The sequence below is a fragment of the Vulpes vulpes genome, chromosome 12, assembly GCF_048418805.1.
Source record: "Vulpes vulpes isolate BD-2025 chromosome 12, VulVul3, whole genome shotgun sequence".
In the NCBI taxonomy this organism is placed as follows: Eukaryota; Metazoa; Chordata; class Mammalia; order Carnivora; family Canidae; genus Vulpes; species Vulpes vulpes.
This window is the reverse complement of record NC_132791.1, coordinates 107,869,811-107,896,332: the sequence shown is the minus strand read 5'-3', so window position 1 is coordinate 107,896,332 and position 26,522 is coordinate 107,869,811.

Here is a 26,522-nt window from a genome sequence, read left to right as displayed (position 1 = left end):
GTAGTGCTGAGACACACTTATTCATTTCTCTCAATGAGTGAATCTTTTTATTGCATTTGTGTAGGATTTTTTTTTAACCCTCTAAAATGTAACCACCTATGAATGGCAAGGTAGCACAGTGTTGATGAGCATGGTCTCTGACGGTGATCCCTTGGTTTCAATCCTGGCTCTACCTCTTATTAGCCATGTAACTTTGCACAGGTCTGCAGCTTTCTTATGCCTCAGTTACCCTGAGTGTAAGAATAAAACTACATCCCAGGGTTTTAGTGAGAATAAAATAAGTCCTTATGAGTAAATCTCTTAGACAAATGTTTATATGAGCAAATCTCTTATATGAGAAGATTGAATTGGTTTTGACTCAAAATCATTCTAGAAGCAATTAGAGAGCCATAAGATTTCTAACTCAGTGGATGACAAAACAGAGAAATAGGGTTTGAGTGCCTTAGAAGGAAACAGCTACAAACACATATCCTACATACACATTTAAAGGGGACTCCCAGTTAAGAGTCAAGAATAACACCTAAGAAATAGTTCAAAATAAACCAGAACTGTGTGTAATCCAGTGTTGATTCTGATTAAAGCTTTGTCAAAAGAATTAAATTGGCTCCCAGAAGGTCAGCAAGAGCTGCTATCATTGTCTAAACTATTTCCCAAAATATTTTATGGAGGAGGTGGAAAGTTAAAACGATTGAATTGTTGGGTACCCAAGCAAAATTTTAGAAAGTGTTTTTTTTTCCTTAAATTAACTGCAGACCTTCATATCTATTGTTTCTGTTATTTAAATCAACTTAGAAGGAATGGCAATCACCGCCTTTCTTCATAGAGTACCCTTGGAAAATTAGTCATGTGGCAGGGCACTGTCAAGCAGATTCACTTTCTCCCCGAGAAGCTTTCATTTATTTATTCATTTGCAATACTTTTATTGAACTCCTAATATCGACCAATACCCTGAACAAGGAGCTGGGGACATAAGGTCACTGCCAACAGTGAGTACTTAGTGTTGAGGAAAAGAAGGATGCCATCAAACAGACAGAGCAAACCTGGACACATGTTCTAATAGAAGAACACTCAGATTAACATTTCAGGCTGGTGTGGGTGCAATTGAGTGTTGGGAGTGTGGGGAGATTGTTTCAAAGAAAGGCCTGTGTTCTTCTGGGTGAGCGGGAGTCATCCAGGCATAGAAGAATGAAAGAAGGATGTGCCATATGAGGGAATTCATAGAAATTCAGGAAAGCAAGAATGATCATGCATCCTTTAGGAAACTCTGTGCAGCTCAGTGCAAATATCTACTGGGATGAAGGAAGTGGTGAGAGACAAGGCTAAAGAGGTAAGTTGGAGGGGGAAATAGAAGGTGATTAGGAAGCATCTGTGCCAGTCTAAGTGGTTTGGACATTACTCGGTGGAACCTAATAGAAGGAAGTAAGGACCATTGAGAATAGTCATGGTCAAAGCAGAAGCTGTGGGTGTTTGATAATGATACACTTATTGACTTCACAGATGCAGAGTATGTGGCAGAGCATTGGGAGCCAGATTGGGTTAAAGTCACCCTATATTTAGCAGCTCTGTGACCTTGGATGTTATCGAAGCTTTTTGTGACTCAGTTTCCTTATCTGCAAATAACACTTTGGAAAAACATTGTTTAGAGGATTGAATGAGTCTGTACATGGTCTCAGAAGGGAGAATGACATATAGTAAGGGTAATTCGTATATAAGTAAGTGTTCAATAAATGTGAGCTATTACTATTAATACAGCATGCTCTGATGGGAGACTATGGGCACTCTATTTGTGTAAACTGGGAACTCTAACAAAAGCTGTGGGGGAAATATCAACTCTGTCCTCTCAAATGAGGAATAAACACCAATAGCAGAAGCATCATCATCTACAACAAATATGTATTCCTTGAACATTTGTTCCTCTAAGTAAGGAGGCTACATCATATTTACTGAAACAAAATAAAGAAATCAGCCATTTAGATCAGATTTCCTTTGACAGCTATATTTACAATTCAAAAGATATGAAAGGGTATAAAATTTAAAAAAAGACAAGCCTTCCTCTTTTCATTGGCCTCTTAGAAGCATCCTTTCCCTCTTTTGAAATAAAAAGTTTTTATTTTGTTTTGTTTTTCCCCCATGTATCCCCCCTCCTAGAAATGATATATCCTGTAACACAGAGAGACAAAACACCCATGAACACAAACATAGATTGACCTTGATAGATAGAGATATGTTTTATATGAAAGATATATTCTGACATGTAACTATTTAAAAATGAAACAATATATATCTAGAGCTCTTTGAATATATACAGAACCATATTCTTCAAAACTTCTTACGGTTTTATTATGTGAATATATAATAACTTATTAACTAGTCCTGTATTGAGGGTATTTAGATTTTTTCCAATGATTTATATACAATTCTTCAATTTATATACTAATATATACATTATTTCACACAACAGAAGTAATACCTACAGGTAGTATTTCTGAGTCAAGATTATATGAATTTTTAATATTATAAGATTGTACTTCCAAAGAACATTTGGAATTATTCTATTTCAAAACTTCCAAGAAGTAAAACAAAATGAATGTCAACTATGTAATATTTATTTTATGTAACAGTTAGGTTAAATATAAGATAAAACACAGTTCTATTTTCTGTATGCGCTTTATATATATTTTGTTAGTTCCCTTTATGCACAAAACATCTATGTCCATTTTTAAAGCAGAATATACTCTACTGTTTCAAATGAGTATAGGATTTTATGGTTGTGTCTTTGCTTTTGTTATATAAAGTTGGTCATATCAATGATTCATTTGATGCTGAGTTCTTGTTCTAAAATGCAGCCCCAAATCTCAACAGTACATTTCTAAAACATAGATTTGATCATGTCAGTTCAGGGCTTAAAGCCCTTCAGGTGGTTCCTTACAGCCTCCAAAAACCTACTAGGTTAAAAAAGAAGAAGAAGACAAAACAATCAACCAAGGCAGGATCTTTGGACAATGTCAAGCATCTCCATCCACATTGTGTTCAAGGGCACAGTCATACATAACACAATAAGAATGGTGCCTCTGGAATGGGTCAGGAGCATCTCTGACCAGAAAAAGCTCAAACCATTGAGCTCCATTGTAAAGGGTCCATTGCTCTTCTCACAAGAGGGAAAAACTCACAAGCATGACTTGAAAGAAGAAAGCACATGAACTTTGACATCAGCTGGACCTGTACTTGACTTTTCTTTGGTCTGCGTTCAAAATGTCACAGAGCTCCCCTTTCCTCTTATATAAAACGATGAAAATAATACCATATCTAACTCCAAGAAGTTTTTTTTAAGGAGCAAATCAGGTAACATCTACAAATACATGTTCTCTAATTTTCATCTTTTCACTTTTCATCTTTTCCAGTCATGGGACAAATGCTATAATGTCAGAAATTGACTTGAAGGTTCAAGATGAAGAATCTGCAACTAAAACAGTGTTTTAAAAAGTCAAAAGAAAAAGAGTATTTCCTTATGTGGAAATTGTATGAAATTTACATTTCAGTGTCCTTTAGATAAAGTACCGGAACACATTCATTTTTGTTCCCTTAGATATCGTCTATGACTGCTTTCACCCTGCAATGCCAGGGTTGAGTCACTGGGACATAGACACTGCAACAGAGAGTGAAACAAGCCCTGAATATTTTCTATCTGGCCTTCAACAGAAAAATGTTTACTGACCCCTGCCTTAGCCAACATTATTCTGTGTGTGTATATGTACATATGTTCACATGTGCATATGTGTATTATCATATGTGATGTAAGACATACGGGTTGGCCAGAATATTTTAGACATCTTCCATTCTTGCATAAAAGCAATGTTAGGATATAGAGTGATATGCACCCTCTGGAGACACCGGAGGATTGTTGCCTAAGTAGTCCTTCACCAGACATTGAGTTGGGGATTTTTGTTTGGTTTACAATGACTATAGGCCTAACAGAATCTTACCTCTGGAAAGTTATTGTGAAGCCTTGAAAAAATTTATGCTGGTGTTCCTGGATCACCCAAAAATATCAGAGTCAGAAATTTATGAGCTTTCATAATTGGTTCCATGAAGTGTTCTGTGCATTCTTACTAATGGATGTTTGCTCAGTAATTGTCTGTATGAGTGATAGAATTTAGTCTAAAGTCTTCCTTCATTACAAGTAGGTGGCAAGATGGTAGATGACTTGCTAACGCCCACCCCTGTCAAACTACTCTCATTTCCAAAAAAGAAGAGTTGCACATCGTCAAGTGGACTTGGGGAAGTTTGGAAATCCACTTGATACTTTCTTGACAGGTATGTTTCACACTTAACTAGTAAACCATAAAATAATTAGTGAATATTTGTACAACGTTTTTTAAAAAATAATCTTCATTAGAGCTTTCTCATTAAAAACATATAAAATGTCATAAAAACTAGATTTATCTTTATCTTTCTGGATTCTAAATATAGGCAGGACAGAAAACCGTGGATCTGCACTCCGTGAGGGGCCTTCTATAAGAATCTTAGATGACTGAAGGCAGAACATGAAAAGTAGTGAAAGACAGGACCTGTGGATATTATTTCCACAGGGAAGGAGAAAATGGGTTGGCTGGTCAGACCAGAGTTTCAATTTCTCCATTTTCTTTGCTCTCCATTGCTTGTTCCTTTTCATAAGTTTAGAAGAGGCAAGTAAATAAATATTCTGTTGATCTTCAAATGTAGAAAACACTCTCCTTTTTAGAATGATTTGCTGAAATATGGATACTGTGTTTACATTAATTTGATCAATCTCTTCAGACCCTAAAATTTGCCCTCTTGTGTTCATTCTTTCACTCAACCAACAGGCCCTTACTTATTATTCACAAGGTGCTGGGAAATTTCTTGGAAAGAAAAAACACCTTAAGATTCTATATTTTTATAAGGCTTCATAGGTTACAGAGATATCTCATAGTATACTGGTTCTTTTGTTTTTAAGATTGTATTTATTATTCATGAGAGACACACAGAGAGAGGCAGAGACATAGGCAGAGGGAGAAGCAGGCTCCCTGTGGAGAGCCCGATATGGGACTTGATCCCTAAGGATCCCAGGATCATGACCTGGGCCAGAGGCACTCAACCACAGCCACCCAGGTGCCCCTAGTACACTGCTTCTAATTTATCTTCATATAGTCTGCGTTTCCCCATGGCTCCCTCCAGCTTGTGATGGGGAACATTAATAGGAATAACCTGGCTCTCCTGGTGTGTTGGCCCCCTACCTATATAGTTAAGTGCCTTAAGATTCCCCTCCATTCTCTATACTAATTATTCCTGGGAGTACCGAAGTATGTCACTTGTGTAATGGTGAAAAAGAAAGTAACGTTATTTAATGCCCTCAATTTACACTGGTGTCCAAAGCCCATAAAATCACTGGAGTCCTCCTTCCGATGATGCTGGCCCCCAGCCTCCGGAGACACAGGTTCTCTGGATGCCTCATCCTGATTTTCCTTCCCCAAAAAACATTAAGTCGTACTTCAGAACTTCCTTCCATCCTGATCACTCTGGAGCCATATGCTGTTTCCTTGGCATGGATAGAAGCAAGGCTCATCTGCCCCACTCTCTTTCCTATTTCTTCACCTGGACACTAGGGTATCCATGTCCTGCGTCTTACAGAGTCCCTCTAAGCTATGCCTGTAGTACTTCCTCCAAGGGAGCTCAATTTTTGTGGTGGAGAACCAGACACAGAGGCAAGATGCTAATCTATCTTCTCCATGTCCCATAGTCTCCAGTTTTAGCACTCTCAGGTGCTTAGACACGAGACCCTGATGCCCCTTCTTACCCTGCAAATGAAAGCTGGTAAATGAGACCCTGGGGTCTACATGGCCATACATTTCATTCCCAATAACCCTTCGAGGGTTATTGTAAGCACATTCATACTGGGTAAGAACCTGAGTGATTAAATAACACATCTTTGATCACACAATTAGTAAATGGCAAAAAAGGCATTTGAGTCCAACTCTTACCTCTGAACACTTTTCCTTCTGAGTTCTGACCCTAAGTCTTAATGTGGTTGCAAGTAAAAGCCTTTGTTGCTGGGCTTCTCATCTCTTAGCCAAATTTGAAAAGAAGAGGAGGATAAATGCTTGTCCTTGTCCTTTATTCCCCCCAAAAAAGGAGTTTTGACAGACTGCCTAACACTGAATATGAATCAGAAATGGAAAAAAAAATCCAGTTTGATCATGAACTAAAATCACATCCCTTTCATTATCCCCTATTCCCTTTATAGACAATGACTGTGAAAGCACATAATTGGGAAGAAAGGCTATTTTGCCCTGGATCTGCCACCTGAGGCTTAAAGAAGAATAAAAGCTTCTTGCTCTGGAAAGGATTTAGGGAGGTCAAAAGAACCAGTTGCCTAGATTCTGCATTAATGGATGAATGGATATTAGTTGTTCAAGTTTGTGTCAGGACCTGAAATATTCAGAACAGCTCTTCCCTGGATCCTAATCATAAATACTGCCATATACCTTTAAACACCAGGAATCCTTTAAAAAGAAATATATATATATATATATATATATATATATATATATATATATTCAGTAGGAAAACATTTAGTGCATAGTAACCAAGGGCAAGCTGTTTTCCAAGTTTAGCTGAAGCAAAAGAAAATATCCCACAAAACCTACAAAGCACAAGTAGGCAGCAAAGTAAACAAATCTGATTTTTGTTTGGTTTTCTTTTGTTTGAAGTTACAACACACAAAGATCATTGAGTTTCTTTGTGCCACGAACCCTTTAGAAATCTGACGTAGCATGTGAATCTCTCCTTAGAATAATGCATGTAATAAAACACATAGGATTACAAAGTAACCTATTTATATCAAAATATGGTTATCAAACTATTTTTTAAAAGATTTTATTTATTTATTCGAGAGAGAGAAAGAGGGAGAGGCAGAGACACAGGCAGAGGGAGAAGCAGGCTCCACACAGGGAGCCTGACATGGGACTAGATCCCAGATCTCCAGGATCGGGCCCTGGGGTGAAGGTGGTGCTAAACCACTGAGCCATCCTGTCTGCCCCTATCAAACTATTTTTAAATGAGTTGTATAGTTCTACATGTGCTTCTTTATCAATACTTTATTTTTTTAGAGAGAGGGTGCACACATGGATGGAGGGGCCGGTGGGAAGAAGGAGAGGGAGAAAGAGAATCTTAAGCAGGCTCCATGCCCCGTGGAGCTCAATCTCAAGACCCTGAGATCATGACCTGAGCCAGAATCAAAAAAGACACTTAATGACGGACCCACTAAGATGCCCCAACACTTTATTTTTGAAAATATTTTATTTATTGAGAGAGAGAGTGCAAGAGAGCATAAGGCGGTGAAGGGCAGAGGGAGAGGGAGAAGCAGACTCCCCGCTGAGCAAGGAGCCAGACTCAGGGCTTCATCCTAGGACCCTGGAGTCATTACCTGAGCTGTGGCAAACACCCAACAGAGCCACACAGCTGCCCCAACACTTTAAATAACAGAATCAAGCAGAGGGACAAGGCAGTGATGTGAAAATATTCATAACAAAGTCACAAATACTGATAATACTATTCTAGTTTGTTGGCTTCATTAAGGCAAAGAAATGCTCTGCTCCAGTTAGAATTTCCTGAACTAAAGATTCAACATTTTCTCCATGCAAGTTCATGGACCCCCCTCGATTCTGTCCTCAGCTCACTTGGGGAGTTCATGGACTCTCAGTTAAGAAGCCTTACAATACAGTGACAAGGAGCAGGATGTGGATCGAAGATGACAGCCAGGTCTGGGCGTTCCTTAGCTTTTCTGCAAAAAGAAATTAAAGCAGTTAGGTCTTCAGCAGGTGTCCTGCTTCTCTCTTTGAGGTCCTGCTTTTCTTTAGCTCCTGCCACCCACCTGCTTCCCCATCAAGATTCCGCTCACATCAGCACCCTCTATGTCTCTTTAGTCCTGATGTTTAAAACTACCCCTTTTATATAAAAAGGTGGTTTCTGACTTACCTGAGACACGCTCAGCATCTTGAAAAAAAAAAAAAATCCCCAGCAATAACCAAGCTCCCATTCCGGGGCCTTTAAGAACATGGAAGTCTCCCCAGAACTGCTTCTTTCTGTACTTGAACCAACACTTGTAGCTATTCTCTGCAGACGGCCTCTGGGAGAACAGATGACCACACACAAAAGCAATGAAGGAAGATGACAGAGGAAGCAGGGAGACTGCACCAGGCTATGGATCCTAGTTAATACAGGGGAGCAGTGGCCACCACGCACACCAGGTACCGAAGGACAATGCAGCACAGAGCAAACTACCTTGCTCACCGGCAACCAGAGTGCAGATCTGACACAGTAATAATGAGCTGAGAGCCCCACCTACACCACCGAGAATTGGGATTTAAAGACTAGATCTGTAGTGTTTCCAAGACTTATAAAGAAGGCGGACATCCTCCTGTCCTTTCAGTATCGTTCTAGAGCGTTACATAACAGGGCTACCAAAGAAGTATTAAAATATCTAGGAGACTGTAGCTTTTTTCTTTTCTTTCTTTCTTTCTTTCTTTCTTTCTTTCTTTCTTTCTTTCTTTCTTTCTTTCTTTCTTTTTTTTTTGCTTTTGCTTTGCTCTTCTCTATTAAGTCCAGACTCAGCCATGTTAAACAATCTTGCAGATTTCTATCTTGTAGAAATGCAATGGTTTATGTGCCGTAGGAGGAAAGATAACCCCAAAGCTATGATATTATTGCCGATAGGGCAGTTTTATTTATAATCTTATTCTAACATTCCCCTTTTATTTTTTTATTGCCTATAAATAGCCAGTTCCTGGGTTTTTACCATCTTTCCTAGTTTTCTCACCAATTAATGGATTGAATAAAACTTGTACTAATTGTATATTTTTGTACGGGCCATATTTCTAGCTTTTTGGAAAGTGTACTTAAAAAAAAGATTTATTAATTTATTTATTTGAGAGAGGGCACTCAAGCATGAGTGGGAGGTGGGGCAGAGGGAGAGAATCTTCAAGCAGACACCCCGCTGAGCACCAAGCCCCACAAGGGGCTCAGTCTCATGTCCCATGAGACCATGACCTGAGCTGACACCAAGAGTCTGACACTTGACCAGCTGAGCCACCCAGGTGCCCCAGAAAGTGCACTTTGCCAATAGCTTGAACTGACCAATTCTTCCTGGGATGAAAGTCAGGACCATCTCCAATGTTTGCCAGAGTCACAAGGACCTTTATCTCAAGAAACAACAGAATAGTCTTGACCTTGGGTCTACACCCTGGGTCTACTCCCTGGGTCTACTCCCTGGGCCTACTCCTTGGGTCTACACCCTGGCTGTACTCCCTGGGCCTACTTCCTGGGTCTGCACCCTTGGTGTCTCTTGAGTGAAAGGACCTCAAAATTGTTCAGACAAGAATTTAGGGGATCCACTTGCTTCGGTCATATTACCCCAGTGGTTCTCAAACTTCCAAGCATATTATGATCACCTGCAGGGCTTGTTAAAACACAGATCTTTGGGCTTCACTCCTGGAGTTTCCGATTCAGTAGACCCAGGGTGCAGCCTGAGAATTTGCATTTCTTTCAAGTTCTCGGGTTGCTGATGCCGCTGGTCCAGGAGGCTTTGGCAGAGGCAAGGAGACAGACTCAGGGCAGAGCTCAAGCCTATATTTTTAAAGGATTCTGTGCTAACACAGTGAGGAAAGTGAGGCCTCAACCTTGGTAATTTAGTATCTTTGAAACTGTTTTTTTTCCCAGGACCTTCCTCTGTTTTAGTTAGGTGCTGGGCATATTCTTTTCCTTTGCATTCTGGGGTTACTCCTCTCCTCTACTTCCCTGCTTCTTTCCTTTAAACTACAGGCAACTGCAAATGTAGCTTTGTGTTTTCTCAGGGCTGGGTCCTCTGCCCGCAGCCATGGTGCACAGATTTCTAGGGCTGCCAGCATATCTACCAGTGACGGCTGGGCAATCATGGTGTCGTGGCAGCTGTACCCATTTGCCTGATGGATGGGTGCTGTCACTGCTATAGGCTATCTCCCCCTTGGCGTCAGGCAGATAGATGGAAAGTTTCTCAGGAACGTGCACATCCCTCCATCCAGCTCATGCCATTTGCATTTCAACTAGCCAAGGTCAGGATGCAAGGGGAACAAAAGCAATAGGAGAAGCCTTTTCTGTTTCTATTAAAGGACAAATTATTACTATTTACCATTTTCCTATATGCCTGTTTATTCCCTTTTGTTCATATGTTCATTAAGCCCACCAACTAATAATCACTGATGAATCATTACTTTGTGTAAGTCTCCATGTTAGGTTGTCAGGGATACTGGAAAAAAAAAGGAAGAAAGAAAAAGAAGAAAGGAAGAGAGAAAGAAAGAAAGAAAGAAAGAAAGAAAGAAAGAAAGAAAGAAAGAAGGAAGGAAGGAAGGAAGGAAGGAAGGAAGGAAGGAAGGAAGGAAGAAAGAAAGAAAGAAAGAAAGAAAGAAAGAAAGAAAGAAAGAAAGAAAGAAAGAAAGAAAGAAAGAAAGAAAAAGAAAAGAAAGGAAGGAAGGAAGGAAGGAAGGAAGGAAGGAAGGAAGGAAGGAAGGAAGAAAGAAAGAACTCTACCTTTCAGGAATTCCATCATCTTTTTGAGATGTTAAACTACTCCACACCAGAGCCAACCTCAGACTAGACCCAAACCACACCTGTCTGAAACCTGCCTTACTTCTCCAGGCTTCCAAAGTTTGGTTTCTGCTGTGAGAACACTGGGCTGTTGACCTCTCCCCTTTGTCGACTGGTGTCTCTGCAGTACCCAGAGAATTTTTATTCCTCTCTTTTGCATATATTTGTCTTCTGTGACTGGGTCAACATGAAGAACTGGACCCTAAATAATTGGGTCTGGCTCCCCTGACTCCCCTTTGGTAGCTATTTCCTTTGAAATCGAAGACCTTTCTCCTTCTTTTCATTTTGTTTTCTGTTGCAAAATTTCTCCAATGAGCTTGTTCAGTGCCAGATGTACTTGTATTTTCTCTGAACTTCTGAAGTTAGAAACCCAACACATTATCTTGGTCTTGGACTACATGTGCCACACTGGTCATTCACCTCCTGCCAGAGAGCTAGCTACTCATTTTGTCCCCATCTGGCCTCAGCTTGTTCAGATTTCTTCTAAATCCTCAACACCCACTGCTTCCCCAGGCAAGCCCCAAAGCCAGCACTGTCCAAGGTGCATTCTAACACCCCATGGAGCTCCTTGGTCTCTCTCTTATAGTTCTCCCACAGGGTTTCTCACCATGCCTCCAATGGAAGAATGACTAGAATGACATTGAGTCATTAAATTTCAACCTTTGCTTACTTCATCTCTTACATAGGTGAAAGTGATATAGGAAACAAGGGCAGAAGAAAATGTAGATAAAATTAAATGTCCTTATAACCTGCAGCTCATTAACAAATACTTAAGGGGCAAAGTGTAACATTCCTCTGGGAAGCTCCCAACATCTTAATATTAATGCCTAGAGGAAAAACAATCTTAGTTTGACAATAGCCTCCAGTATCTCCCAAGTCTTCTTTAGCATATGAAAAGTCATTTGGGACACCTCTCCAGGTCAGTATCTCCCCCAGCTCCAATATATAATCCTTTGATCCTTACAATTCCAGGGCAGCAGCTCTTTCTGCCCACTGGTCCTGTCCCCATGCTTTAATAAACCACCTTTTTGCACCGAAGATGTCTGAAGAATTCATTCTCGGCCCTTGGCTCTGAACCCCAACAACACTACTCTAAAAACACTTCAAAAACATATGGGAGGGGCTTATAGAATGAACATTTTGTTAAAGCCATTGTTTTGCCTTAATGTTCTTTTCTAGTTGGGAGTTAGTTGAAAGGGCACATCTATCTGAGAAGGCATGCATCTCCTTCAGTCAAAGGAATGGGCACAATCAATAGGAACCTCTTCATCTGCACACATTTCTACCTCCTCTCCTACTTCAAAATATTAGATTTTCAGCTCACCCATTAGGGTGATCACCCATTAAGGGATTCCTTAGTCCTACTTGCCATTTCCACAACCTCCTCCACTGAGTTATCCTCACTGCCCCTCTTCTCAGTGAATGACCCCTTCCCTGAACATTGTCTAGGTCATTCATCCAGTAGAAGCAATGTTCACTTTCTCGTGTTCCTTCTTCTAAGTGTGTCCAAATGTCTCATCTAGATTTCTGAGAGCATTCTCAGAGGATTTAGCAACTTCTTTGGAGTCAAGCAGACCTGAGTTTTAATTCTAGCTCTATTCACAATTAGCATCTGTATTGAGAGAAATTACTTCATTTCAAACTCTTCATTTGTGTGGTGGCAATAATGATGTCATTTGGAAAGGTGTTATGGGAATTAACTCACTGTAAGCCATACCAAAGTTAGTATGCCCAGCAAATCAGTATTCTTGAACTAGTGGCTGCTATTATTATTATTATTATTATTACTACTACTACTACTACTTATCAAGTTGACCACAGAGAGTGGGCACAAAGCATGAATTAGTCCGTATGGCAAACAATGAACTGATATTCATGACAAGATCCAATGCCTGTTACTTGTAAGCTTTGATAAGACTACCTGTTTAGGTGAACTGCAGAGACTGTCCTTGGACTAGGCAGGAAACAGCAATTGCATTATAAATAGACCATAGAGACCTGGATAAACACTTTTCTTGCGGCTTTATAAAGTATGGAGCAGATACCCTGCTGCTATTGTGGGTTTTGTTTCTGTTTTGTTTTTTGCTTTCCAATATCTAGGTTATGTTTAAACAGTTGAGAGGGGGAAAAAAGTACTTGCTGTTTTGCAGGTTTTGATTCCCAAGAATGTTTACCATTTCAGTTCAGCCAGAGACAAAAATCCTTTTCAATTTCCCTGGTCTCCAATTATTCATGAAAAATATCAAACTGAGAAACAAAGGCTTTTCTTTAGGAAAAAAAATGAACGGCTGTTTTTCAACCTCAGCAACATCAAACAATCTTTCACATTGAATGGTGACAACTTCAAGAGAAAAGGCTGTGATTCTATCATTTTGCTAAGGAAACCCTTCTTTTTCCTGGTGTGCTCTTGTGTTAATAATTTAAAAGTCAGCAATTTCCAAACCAAATTATTCTTTGCTTACAAGAATTGCCGCCAGGTACCTCTGTGTCAAGATGCTGCCCAAAATCCTGGGGCTAAACATGACATGAATAAATTGATACACAAATTTTAATGGGAGTCAAAAATAAAGTAGCAAATTTAGAGGACAATGCTGTGGATCCTTTCTTTAACAATGGTGTAGGGGCACTAGGTATCTCAGCGGTTGAGCATCTGTCTTTGGCTCAGGTTGTGATCTCCAGGTCCCGGGATCAAGTCCCACATTGGGCTCCTCGCATGGACCCTACTTCTCTCTCTGCCTGTGTCTCTGCCTCTCTCTCTGTGTCTCTCATGAATAAATAAATAAAATCTTTTAAAAAATAACAATGGTGTTTTGAATTTATTGTTTAGAGAAAAATAAAGGATTGTAATTTTTAGAAAAATGTGGGGTTTTGTCAAAAATTAAAGTGTAGAATAATTTGGTCAGTCCTTATTCACCTTCTCTGAAATATCACAACAAAGATATCTACATTTCAAGTGATATAGTAACATGTGTTACTATACTCTTATAGCTGGGGATACCATGGGTTCCCATGAGGATCAGGGTCTGACTGGGGAAGCAAGAACCAGGTACACAGCCCATTGATTAAAAAGTAAGTTACAGAGTAAAAGGAAACAATTAAAAAAAAAAAAAAAAGATGTCAGGAGGTAGAATGTGCTCAAGCCCAATTCAGCCACCAGGATGGCAGTATGGCTCAAAGGAGGGCAAAACTAAGACCACTTCCCAGGAAGAAGTAGAAAACGAACTGCATGTTCACTCAATGAAATTAAAGAAAGAACTAGATCAGGTTCAGGAAAAAAAACAACAACAACAACTCTTTCCTTTTATCACAAAGTAGTATGTATGAAAAAAATACCCTAAAGTTAATGTTAGTCGCAAAAGATTTATCATTACCAAAATCCAATGGTTGAACAAAGTAGGTATAACAATTACAAATTATAACAGTGATTCAAAAGTATTGAAAAGAGAATTTATGAAAACTCAGAGTATTGAACCTACAATGAACTTAAGAGTAAGTAGTTCAACTTTCCCTTTCATAGACCAAAAAATAAAATAAAATAAATAAAATAAAATAAAATAAAATAAAATAAAATAAAATAAAATAAAATAAATAAAATAAAATAAAATAAAATAAAATAAAATAAAATAAAATAAAATAAAATAAAATTGGGGCTCAGGGTGATTTATCCAAAGACTGAAGGACGCACAGCTGATTAGTGGCAAACCAGAACTGGAAACCATGTGTTCTGTTGCTGAATTGAGTTATCTTTTTAAAAAAATTTATTACTTGAGTATAGTTGATATGCAATGGTATATTAGTTTCTGGTGCATTGCATAGTACTCACACAATTCTATACATTACGCAGTGCCCACCATAGTAAGTAGACTCACCATCTGTCACCATACAACATTCTAACAATATTATTGACTATATTTCCTATGCTAAACTTTTCATTTATTTATCTCTGTGACTTATTTCTTTTTATAAATGAAAGTGTATGTACCTCCTAATCCCCTCTGCCTATCTTGCCCATCCTTCTAACCCCCTCTGATGACTACCATTTTTATTATAGCACATCATCTCTTTCCCTTCAGTTTTGTGAAGCAGAATTTTAAAATTTAAAAAATGCATAGTATTCAAAATCCAGAAGTGAGCTATCAGTGTGTCCAGGTTGGAGCCAATAGCTCATAGGACGTGGAATTTTTCTAATCAGCAGCAATAGTCACCAGTCCTCAAGAATAAATGTCTTAAGGCTTTGTCCTTCTTGTTCCTTTGATTCTTAACCAGCCTAATAAATGAAATTCAGGTAGAAAATAAATAACTTTTCCATTGCCGAGAGGAAGTGGTATTGGACTTGAAATAGACAACCTGGTGTGGGGCCCTGTTTTGGTCACTTACTAGGAGAGCCCTCAAACCTTGTTTTACTCATCTGTAACTTACAAATATGAATAGTACCTATCTCAAAGGACAAATGTGTTGGTCTGTGTAAAATTTCCTTCTACATAAAAGAGGGCTATCCAGAGGTAAGTTCACAGCTTTACATTGGGTAAGGAAGAAAAGACCAAAGACTCATATTATGGGAAACTGGTAAAGGGATATATTTTTTTTCTTTGGCATATACAAGAGACACATATTTGAATGGTAAATGTTCTCTTTTTTTTTTTAAACTGAAAGAAGAAGAGTGTGTCTGCTTGAATCAGAGGGAGATTTTTATATAGCCTGAGGAATAAATAATTATTTTGGAAGAAGTGTGTTTGAGATCCAAGAGATCTTACCTCCAACAAGAAGAGAGCCATTTCTGGCTTTAGCTCCACTACACTCCCTACCACCTGAGATATTATCTTTCATATGTAGGAGGTGCTTAATAAAGTGAGCTGAATGAGTGAATACCTGAATAAATAATTGAAGGTACTCTCCCAACTTAGCATTTTTAATACTAAAAATTTCGCATCATCTTGCAAGAGTAAAATGTTAAATCATCCTCTTACGTGCCCTAAATAAACTCTAGAGAGACTTTCCTCACACCTTCAAATACATAAGCTCATCTCATTTCCATTAACTTCCTCCTAGGAGGTTACCTTGTGTGGTTCATGCCAACAGGTCAGCAGTGTTTTCTATAAGGGACAGAAAGTAAGTATTTTAGGCTTTGTGGGCCAGATGGTCTCTGTCAGCTGCAAGAAAACACCTTGCACATAAATGAATGAGCATGGCTGGATTCCATTCAATGGACATAGAAAATTGAATTTCACCTAATTCTCATATGTCATAACATACTATTATTCTGGTTCTTTTCAAACATTTAAAAACAAAGCAGCCATTCTTTGTATAAAAACAGGGGACCAGTGGATTTGGCTCAGGGTGGGAGTTTATGGACAGTTGCCCTATCCTGATGATAGAATGATGGGAAGCACTTTCATTTCAGATTAGTACCCAAACTGACACTTGGGCATCACTGAAAGAGTCTACTCTAGGGCATGCTTAGGAAAATTTGTAAATGATGCTATTCACTGTGGAAAAGATATGACCCACCTTGCCCAGACAGATTAACCTCTTCCCCTTGTAATGGTGGTAATGCAGCAAAGCAAAGAGGTGTTTGTATTCTTGTGGCCTGAGGTTCCATCCTTTTCCCCTTCCTCTCTCCTCTCTGGTTTTCTTTCCTGACAACCTTGAGTTCACAAAGACTTATTCAGGCAGTTGATAGACTCTAATTCTCCCAAGATTTCACGGACAGAGAGAAGACACATTTAATGCAACAATCTGTTATCACAGGTTAATAGGACACAGCCCAGCCCCTTCCAGCCTCAGAGCTGAGAATGGCAATCGTGACTCCTTTAGCAGTCCTTAGAGGGATGTTATAATAGAGCGACTAGAGGCCATTAAAAGAGTACTGGCAGCTAATCCAGTTGATGTAAAAAAATTTATTTCTGATTGAATGAAAGAAGGGTAAGAATGCTGGTGAGTGATGTGTGTGTGTGTGTGCGTGTGCATGCACACATGCATTTGTGTGTGATTTTTAAAAGTGGAGCAAGATCTGCAGTGGCTTTTGCCATGGGCACAGAGCTTTTTTGGAGTGACATGGTTGGGTCCCAACTCAGGTAGAAACAGTAAATGACCCCAAGCAACTTGACTGCTACATTATATGAACTTGGAGGTCCCTCCCTCCAGCTCTGACATATATATGTTATATTGATTGTGATATTCTGCTGATGTACTATTTTAAAAATATGCAGCACCTGAAAAGTATTTCCACATATTCCTTTCTTTCTATGGTGTTATCAAGAGTTAAAGAGGAGATATTACTAAAATGGCAGGGCAATGGTCAGAGACTGTGTTTTCAACTCTGAAGGATGGAATTTCACTTAAAATTATAGGGAGAAGTGAAAATCTGTCTTTCAACAGCAAAAAAAAAATATTTGTTATATTTTGGATTCCTTTGGCATATGAACCTTATAAATTCTAGGCCTCTAAAACCTAGTGTTTACACAAGGTATCTTGGTTCATTTTACCTTTTCTTCACCTCCAGGCTACCTTCTCTCCATCCCACCTCCTACCTGCCATTCTCCATTTCCTGTGCTTCTCAGGCATCAACATGGGCCTCTAGTCTTATGACCACATACCTATGGGAAAAACACACCTCTATCATTTTCATACCAAACACCCACAGACACACATATTTTTCAAACACATTCACATCTGCTCCACACTCTAGAAATAAACGATTTGTTTTTGTTAAACATGCTGACCTGAAGATTTGAGCTGTTAATTTTTACGAAATGCAGTAACTAATGTATCCATGGACCCTCCCCCCACCCAAGAAAAACATTGCCCAGATGTTCATCAGACACAGCTGATGGCTGTTTTTAGATATGGCATTTATTGATTCCACAGCACGTTCCCTTTTCTGTAGCTTCTCTTGAGCGAGAGCGGTGAACTCGAATCCAATAATCACTGGGCCTTGTTATTATGGCTGTACTCCTTCAAAGATAATAGAGGCCCCTCTATGATGATCAGGGCTTGAAAAGAGGAATCAATTTTCTAATTTGTCTTGCTGAAAATAGATATAAGAGTTCCAGAAAGAACAGGATCTTGAGAGACAAGAATCCTGTTTTCTGGTTTTGTTTTTTGCTTTAACACTCACAATGGCAGATTGTGAGAATAGCTCGGAATGGAAAACAATATCATAACATAACACATGGTGATTAAAAGAATGGGATTTGAAGTTGGACAATATGGGGTTCTACTCCTGGGGTATCCACTTACTTAGCAGCTGAATCATACAGATTCAGCTAGGCTATTTGTTCCCTGGTGTCCTCATCATTAAAATAGGGATGATTGTTGCCCCTATGTATGTATGTGTGATTCATTCAGTTGTGAACAACAGAGAATTGTATTTGGCTGTATTAAACAATAAAAATCTTGTATAGGTTTGCATATTGAAGAACAGACTTAGGATAGTTGTGAGGGTTTGTTTGATTTACGGTTCAGAGATCTCAAGATTCTAATTCTATTTCTTCTCTCCATGTCACCCACTGTGGCAGTAGATTCTGAGTTTTGGCTTCCTTCATGGTGACAGAATGGCTGCTGTGGTTTCGGAAGAAAAGAGGGAGAGAACCTCTAGTCAGCATCCTAAACAAGATCTCATGCAAACCTTGAACAAAGGACTAAGACCATAGGAATGGAACGTGATAATTGGCTTGGGTCCATAGGGACCTACCCTTGACTTGAAAATGCATTCAGAATTTGTAATAGTCAAGATACGTAGAGCTCTACTACAGTAATAGTATGTGGTGAATTTTAAGAGCCTAACATAGTGGAAACTAATTGCTGGTTCAAGTCATACTCTCTTGTTGGTCAAGCAACTCTCTCTTTAAAAATCCTTTTTCTTTTTTCTGCCCACATACAGAACATACTCATCCTCTCCTCAAGAGACACAACCCAAAATGTCATCCATTTCCTACATCCATCACAAAATCCAGGTGACATATGGACTCCTCTATTAGATCTGGATATGTCTCTTCCCAGACTATCAACCTATAAACTAAAAGACAGACTTATCTATTTTTGAATATCTGCATTCAATATACAATAGACCAGGACAGACTAACCAAACTGGATATGTAACCAGGGCACTGAGGCATAAGAGCGCCTTCATCCTGGAGTCCCAAACAGACCAGATGGCCTGTGGCCATTTGCCACTGACAAAACCTACAGGCAGAGAGAGAAGCAGTGATGAAACAAGGAATTTATTTCAGGGAGGCCAACACGGGGAAGATAGCAACTAACACCTCAAAGACTGTCTCCAAAGGGCCAAAAATACTTCCAGGTTTATATAAGGAAAATATGAGGCAAGACCGGTGAGTACATCCATCTGGGCAGGAAAGGTCAAGGTAGGTTGAACATTGTCCTCAGTCACTCGTGCAAGGTCTTGCTGTCTCAGGGCAGTCCCTATTGCCTGAGAGGGTGGTTTTGGTTCCCATTACAGGATGTTTTGCCCACAGGGTCATTTGCTTGAGTTAAGAGAAAAGCTGGAAAGAAGAACTTAATCAATTAGAAAGTACAGACTAAGGTCAAAATGGAGATAGTTGAAATTCTCTTTCAAAAACTCTCATTAAGAAAAGGGAAAAATAAGAAATGTAGTAGACATTGTTGATTTGGTAGATTCTGAAACCCCAGAAATCTAGGAAAATGAGATTCCCATGTTCATGGGGCAAAAAAAGATCTTTGTTTGGATTCTGTACTCCTGTAGACGAATTTCCCTGTCCATCAGAGATTCTGCTATTCTTTTGTCCTCACTAGCTTTGTCTACTCTGGACTTTGTAAGCGTGGCTTCCTGGAAGACTCCACAAACTTTAATTCCTGCCTTTTAGTCATGAACAGTTTGGGAACCTCAAGGTTATTTAAAAACTTAAGTAACAAAGCTTCTTTTGTCCATACTCTGATTTTTGTTTTGTTTTCATAATATAATTTTCCCAAAAAATTATTAGGGCATCTGATTTATTTATTTCTGTTTAGTTCCATGGACAGGAATCACAAGCCTGGTTATTTTTCAGATAAAATTTTAGAATCTGACTGATTTTGTTTCCTTAACTCTTTTCAATTTAGAAGTTATTCCCCTTTGTCTATCTGGAACAGTAGGCAAGAAAACCAGACACTTAATCTGAGTAACTTTTATTCCAAGAGAATTTTGTGTTGAGTTACTGTAATTAATAGAGACATTTCACTGGACTTCGGTTTCTTTACTATCATTTTTAAACCCAAATCTTTTTTTTTTTTAATATTTTTTTTAATTTTTTTTTATTTATTTATGATAGTCACAGAGAGAGAGAGAGAGGCAGAGACACAGGCGGAGGGAGAAGCAGGCTCCATGCACCGGGAGCCTGATGTGGGATTCGATCCCGGGTCTCCAGGATCGTGCCCTGGGCCAAAGGCAGGCACCAAAGCGCTGCGCCACCCAAGGATCCCTAAACCCAAATCTTAATATTTGGGGGCTAGGAGCAGTAAGATTTTCCACCACCCAGGGATCTGAATTTCTGATCTTTGTATATTCTTTTAACTTCTGCTTGCAAATCATCCAATTATTTCTTAATATCATCTTGTTCTGTAATACCTTGCGAAATATAGCCAATGGTAGTTAGCATGTACTATCAACAGTCTTTTTTCCAACCTTTCCCCCTAGAGTTACAAATTTAGTAGATTTAATCTGTCTTTCTCATTACAGCAGAAGTCTTTTTTACAAAATATTTTTGCCTCTGCTTAAAATGGATCTTCAACTTTCCAGGGTCAACCATCAGTTTTCTCTTGGTGCTCCCTGACTTGTAACCCAATGCCATACAGTTTGGGTTTTTATTACTGCTGTTGCTATGTCAGCACACCACCCCTTGTGTCAAATTTTCTGTTAGTCATAGTGTGTAAAATACCCTATGCCACAAGAACCAATAAACTCTCAAATCTCAAGGGTTTAACACAATAGCCATTCATTTTTCTTATTCAATCCAATGTAGGTTTAGTAACTGTCCTCTAAGTGATGGTAAGATCCCAGGATGCTTTAGTCTTATGGTTCCACTGTCTTGTAAATTCCCTGTCACTCTGGCTTCATTCTACCTGCAGACTGGGAAAGATAGTGAATTTGGAAAAGGCACACTGGATTTTAAACTATAAATAACATCCCCTCCTCGACTCTAGAAGTAGTACATTTTACACTTACATTACTTACACTTACATTACACTTACCTCACTGCCCAGGATTATTCAGATTGCCAACCCAACTATAACAAAGAGTGGGAAATTAAAGGAACCCATGGATGTTATTCAATACTAATAGTATCTACTGTGGAGCCATTCAGAGTACATGAAAAATTCTATTAGAAATGGATTAATAAAAAATGGATTCTAGATAAAGATCCAATAATATCTATTACAATGTATTTCAGCAAGTTGTTGTGAAGATAATGTATGCAAAATACGTAGCACAGTACCTGACACTTATGTGTTCAATAAACTGTACTTACTATTTTTATAATGTTTATCATTACCATTTCCTTATATGTGAAATTGGAATTGGAATATGTGCTCTGAAAGATTTCTTCCAGCCCAAACATAGATTTCTAATTTTCTCATTTTACCCTATGGAAGAGGATATTGATATTAAGAAGGTTTTCATCTTCTATAAGAACATTCTATTTCACAAGATTAACAACTTTTCTAACAGCTACATTCTCTTTCCTTTACTCATAAGTTTTTTTTTTTTTCACATCAAGCCATCACTGAGATTGACAGAATAAATTTGACTATAGAAGTCCTACCTTCATCTCAAAACCCAAGAGGGGTTGTTTGGTCTGGCTTCTCTATTTCCTGATGGCTTGAGGGATCTTATGTTTCAGACAAACACAAGACAGTAAAACTAACACATGATCCCTAAAGGCCTATATGGCACAGTAGGAACATGAATAGCCTAGAAAACAGGTTTGTACAGGAGCAGAGTGGCACCCCTCTATATTTGTGATATTGTACATAAATATCTTCTGTGGTTTTCAGAATGCATAATGGAGAGCAAGAAGACAGATGGGTCATTCTCTGGAAAAAGTGCCCTTAGTGCCTAAGGCCAGATTATGGGAAGATTTAGGAGAAAAATTATATCAGTTTCCCCCAAAATCAGGAATATGTAATTTAATGAAAAGCCTAATAGATTTAGCATGTGAAAATAAATTAAGATAATCTTTTAAATACATAAAAATGATACTTGTATTGACATATGTACATAGGTACTAATAGTTATTAATAATGTGAGGAAATGGAAAAAATATAATAAATTAATAGTGGTTAATTATAGGTGAGGATTAAAAGTGAGATGGGGGAAACTTCTTAGTAGCTAAAGATAATGGCAACTGCCTCTAACTTAGTCTCCAAAAATAGTACAGAGCAATAAGGAAAAATAAATACAGTGAACAGTTATTTGTGCTACTACTACAAAGTTTTGCTGCAAACAAGGATAATATGATTAAAACATAAAACACACATGCACAAAAACACTGCATGGAAAAGAGAAAGTGGAGGCTAGTGGCAGGTCTAAGGTGTCTAAAACTTCGGCCAGAAGAAAGTTCATACTGAATGTGAAAATACTAAAAGAAGAAAATGTTAAATCTTACATATGCCTTTGGAAAAGACAGAAAGATATGACGATTGTAAGTACCAGGTGGATGTGGATTAATCTTGGACAGGAAAACGTCCATTGAATTCATGGGATAATTGGTGAAATTTAATAATATCTATATATGAGACAATAATGCTTTATTATTATAAGTCTCCAGATTTTGTTAACTATATCACGGTTTTGTAAGAAAATGCTTTTGTTTTTAGGAAAGACAAACAAGAATTTAGAGATAAAAGTCCATCATATCTGTAATTTACTCTGGAATATTTTGAAAATACTTATGTGAATATGTATGTGTAAATGTATATGTAAATATGTGTGTGTAGAGAGAAAGGAGAATCCTAAAACAAGAGATAATGTTAATATCCAGAGAATCTTGAGTGAAAGGCACATGGGAATTCTTTGAATTATTTTTGCAAGTTATGTGTAAGTGAGAAATCATTTAAAAGTGAAAACAAAAAGGAAAAGCAAAAGTGAAGTGGAAGTAACCTTTTTATATATACGGAATAGTACTAGAGCACACTCATCCATTAACAATGATCTGATTCAAGTTCCCAAGAAATGTTTTAGTTCATTGCAAGATTGTAAGTAAAAGTAACCAATTCTCAGATGTGTGTTTTAATTGGCCCATCTGGTCCAAATGCCATAAATACACATACATTCATCTCACATACTGACAATCATACACACTCACATACCCAAACATTTATACACACATGAACATGAAAACCCACACACAGTTTTTTTTTCCTTCAGAACTGAGATGTCAATATATGTTGCAGAATGACATTTGACAATATAAACTTAGAATCAGTCAATTTGCTTTTGTGAAAAGCATAGTTAACACAACAATAGTACCCACACAGACAACTGCCCTGATTTTAGAATTTAATAGTTTCCAAAGAAAAGCCAGCCAGCAGAACTAGTAACAATTCTATTAATTTTGGAGTCATATCGAATAATTCCAGTGGTTTCAAGAATACCTGAATGTGTCTTTCCATTTCTGATAGGGCTAAGAGACCCATTTGTAAATTGACATATCGACTTGTATTTTGGATCATTTCCAATATAGACTATAGATCTGAAAGAAGCATAAAGCTGAAAGGTGGAATTTAGAATTGAAATACCCAGGTTCCAGAATCCTGACTCTCCCATTAACTAGCTTTGTGATTTTTAACAGTCCCCTTCACCCCCTAAATTTCAATTTCTTTTTTGAAAAAATGCATATAATTATACCTGTAATCATCTGGATTAATCAAATGGTATTAACTCTGTGAAAGTAAATTTCAATTTAGCCCTATTTCTATATATATTTACATTTAGGAATTCTTAAAATGATAAAGTTACTTTTTTCATAAACAGAATCCTAGGAATTTAGTTAAAATATTGTCTTTTTCCCTCCTGTTATATATAAGCCTTAGAATGTATTTTTGACATATTTGGCCAGGATTAGGGATGAAACCAGGATGTAAGTGCTCTGTGGGCACATGTCCTTGGTTTATTTTTTTCCATTTAGTGGAATCTGCTCATAAACAGAATAAAACCAGACCATGCTTTCATTAGCACTATATTCTAACCAATCCATTAGATAGTGGCAATTCAAAATTAATATTTATATCTCAGATAAATTGTTTGTTTTATACCTATATCTGTTTTACTTCCTATACTTATGTTTATTTTACCATCTATATCAGTTTTCTATTGCTGCTTTGGAAAATTTAAACAAACAATGGCTTAAATAGTACAATTGTGTTATCTTATACTTCTGGAAGTCAGAAGGCTCACTGAGCTAAACTCACTGAGCTAAACTCAAGCTAAACTCATCAGCAGGGCAGCACTTCTTGTGGAGATTCTAGGGGAAAATCCATCCCATGCTTTTCCAGGTTCAGGAAGCTGTCTACATTCCTTGACTCATGATTTCTTCCCTACCTTCAAAGGGAGCAATGGAGGAGTTGAGTACATGGGATTATCCTGACTGTCCTGCCTCCCTCATTAACTTATAGGGAACTTTGTGATTATATCAGACACACCTCGATAATTATGGACAGTCTTCCCATTTCAAGATCCTTAACTAAATCACATCCGTAAAGTCACATTTGCCATATCAGTTAACATTCACAAGTCTCAGGAATCAGTACATGGACATCTTTAGGGGGATATTGTTCTGCCTCCTACCCAACTCAACTATTTAAATTTAGAGAGCCCATATATAAAGCATCTAAGATATTTTCCAGCTATTAGTTTACACATTTCCATGAGATGAATATTGGATACACATCACCACTCTCAGTAGAGTTGAAAAGACTGAAGCTCAGAGAAGTCACTTGACATGCACAAAGCCATTTGAGGAGTCAAGGGAGAGAAATATTGCATCTTCAGTTATTACTGGTCTTTATCTAACAATGCAACTCTGCATCGTTGCAACCTCAACATCTGCCTACATTTTCTCACACAAATTTCATTTTGGAATCTGGCTCCTAAGAGTCCCAGTCACTTATATTTTCCAGGGAGCTTGCCTTCTGAAAATCTCAATGCAAAAATGGAACCATCTTGCTTTTGTGAGATTGGCATGTTCCAGGTGGGCATAGATAATGCTGAAATCCTGTTTTTGGTTGCTTTTATTTATCTGTACTTAAAGCTACTGTAAACTCTTAAAAATATTTGAATTTACTCTGTCTCTATTGTGTTCACACCTTGAGGCACTTTTGCAGAGAACATAATTTTAAAATTCTGAATAAAATGAATTAAATGGAAACATATCTTGGGAAAAGAGCTCCAGAGGTCATATACTTTTGCCTCCCACCTGCAGGCAGAATTATCCCACAAAACCTCTTAGATAAGTTATTTATTATCTGTTTTTACACGGTGTCCTACAAAAAAAAATCCAGTAAATATGACAAGCAGATTGGTAGCAGAAATTATAAAGAGAAGCAATCTCACCTTAAAAATAGATACGTAAATATCTACATGGTCTTAAGCACCACCAGCCACCCAGGGTTTAGATTGCAATCTCATTCAGTAGAGGCCAAAATTGTAGATCACCAAATTTATTAAAAGGTCAGGCTGTGCAACGTCCTTTGATCAGTGCTTCATATGAATTGATTTTATGTCCCAGTGAGACTGAACACTTCTTAGAAACAAGAAATGTACTTTTTCTTCTCTGGTGTTCTGATGTTTTCTGTGAGGTTCCCTCCCAAACATGGAACAATTACAGAGAACTTGTTCCCTCTCTGTTACTTAGATTTGCAAAAAATCAATGCACAAAAATCTAAGGTTACTAATTTTAATAAACTCACGTGTGGTTTGAGGTATAAGGATGACATGATGTGTTTGTTGGTATATTCATTTTTTCACCCAACAAATTTGCTTATCTGCCTGCTATCTACTAGGTACTATGATAGACACAGGGGAACAGAAAACTAAGGCAAACTCTTTCCTCTACAACAGGCATTTAAATGTTTTGCCCATAATCTACAGTAAGAAATATATGTTACATGAAGACCTAAATACAAATATCCATAAAACAGAAAGAAAGCTTCATGAAATAATATCCTAATGGTGCTCTTTTATCTTCTCTTGTTCCCTTTTTGCATCTTTCTTTGCATCCCAATTCTTCTCTGTTATTAAAAAAAAAAAAAGTCAATCAGCAGTCACTACATAGATTTTATTACCCTGTAAAGGGTGGTGACCCGCTTTGAAAAGTATTGCTCTAGAACCATGCTACTCCAAGTATAGTCTACGGACACCAGCCAGCATGACCATCTTCTTGGAGCTCATTAGAACTGCAGAATGTCAGTCTGCCCCTAACTCCAGATATACAGAATTAGAACCTGCCTTTTAACAAGTTATCCCAAATAATTCACGCACATTTAGGTCTGAGAAACAGTACTCTCAGACTTATTCTAAGGGGACTTTCTATTTCCTAGGAGAAGTTTGAGAAAAGATATTGACACGCACACATTTTTAAATTTATACAAGTTTTAAGTATTTCATAAAAGCATCATAAGTTGTAAATAAGTTCAAAGGATATGATTTTTTTAAAATATTGTTACTTTAAATTCAAACATTTCCATATCTATCTAATGGGATATAATAGAATGGAGGTTTGAGGCCCATAAACACCCATTTATAAAAATACATAAACAAGTTCTTCTTTATTAGTCACTTTACATCCTTTCTTTTCATTCCTGAAATCATAATTTCAATCATTTTTCCCAAAGAACATCACTTTAAATTAAGTTACTAAAAAAAAAAA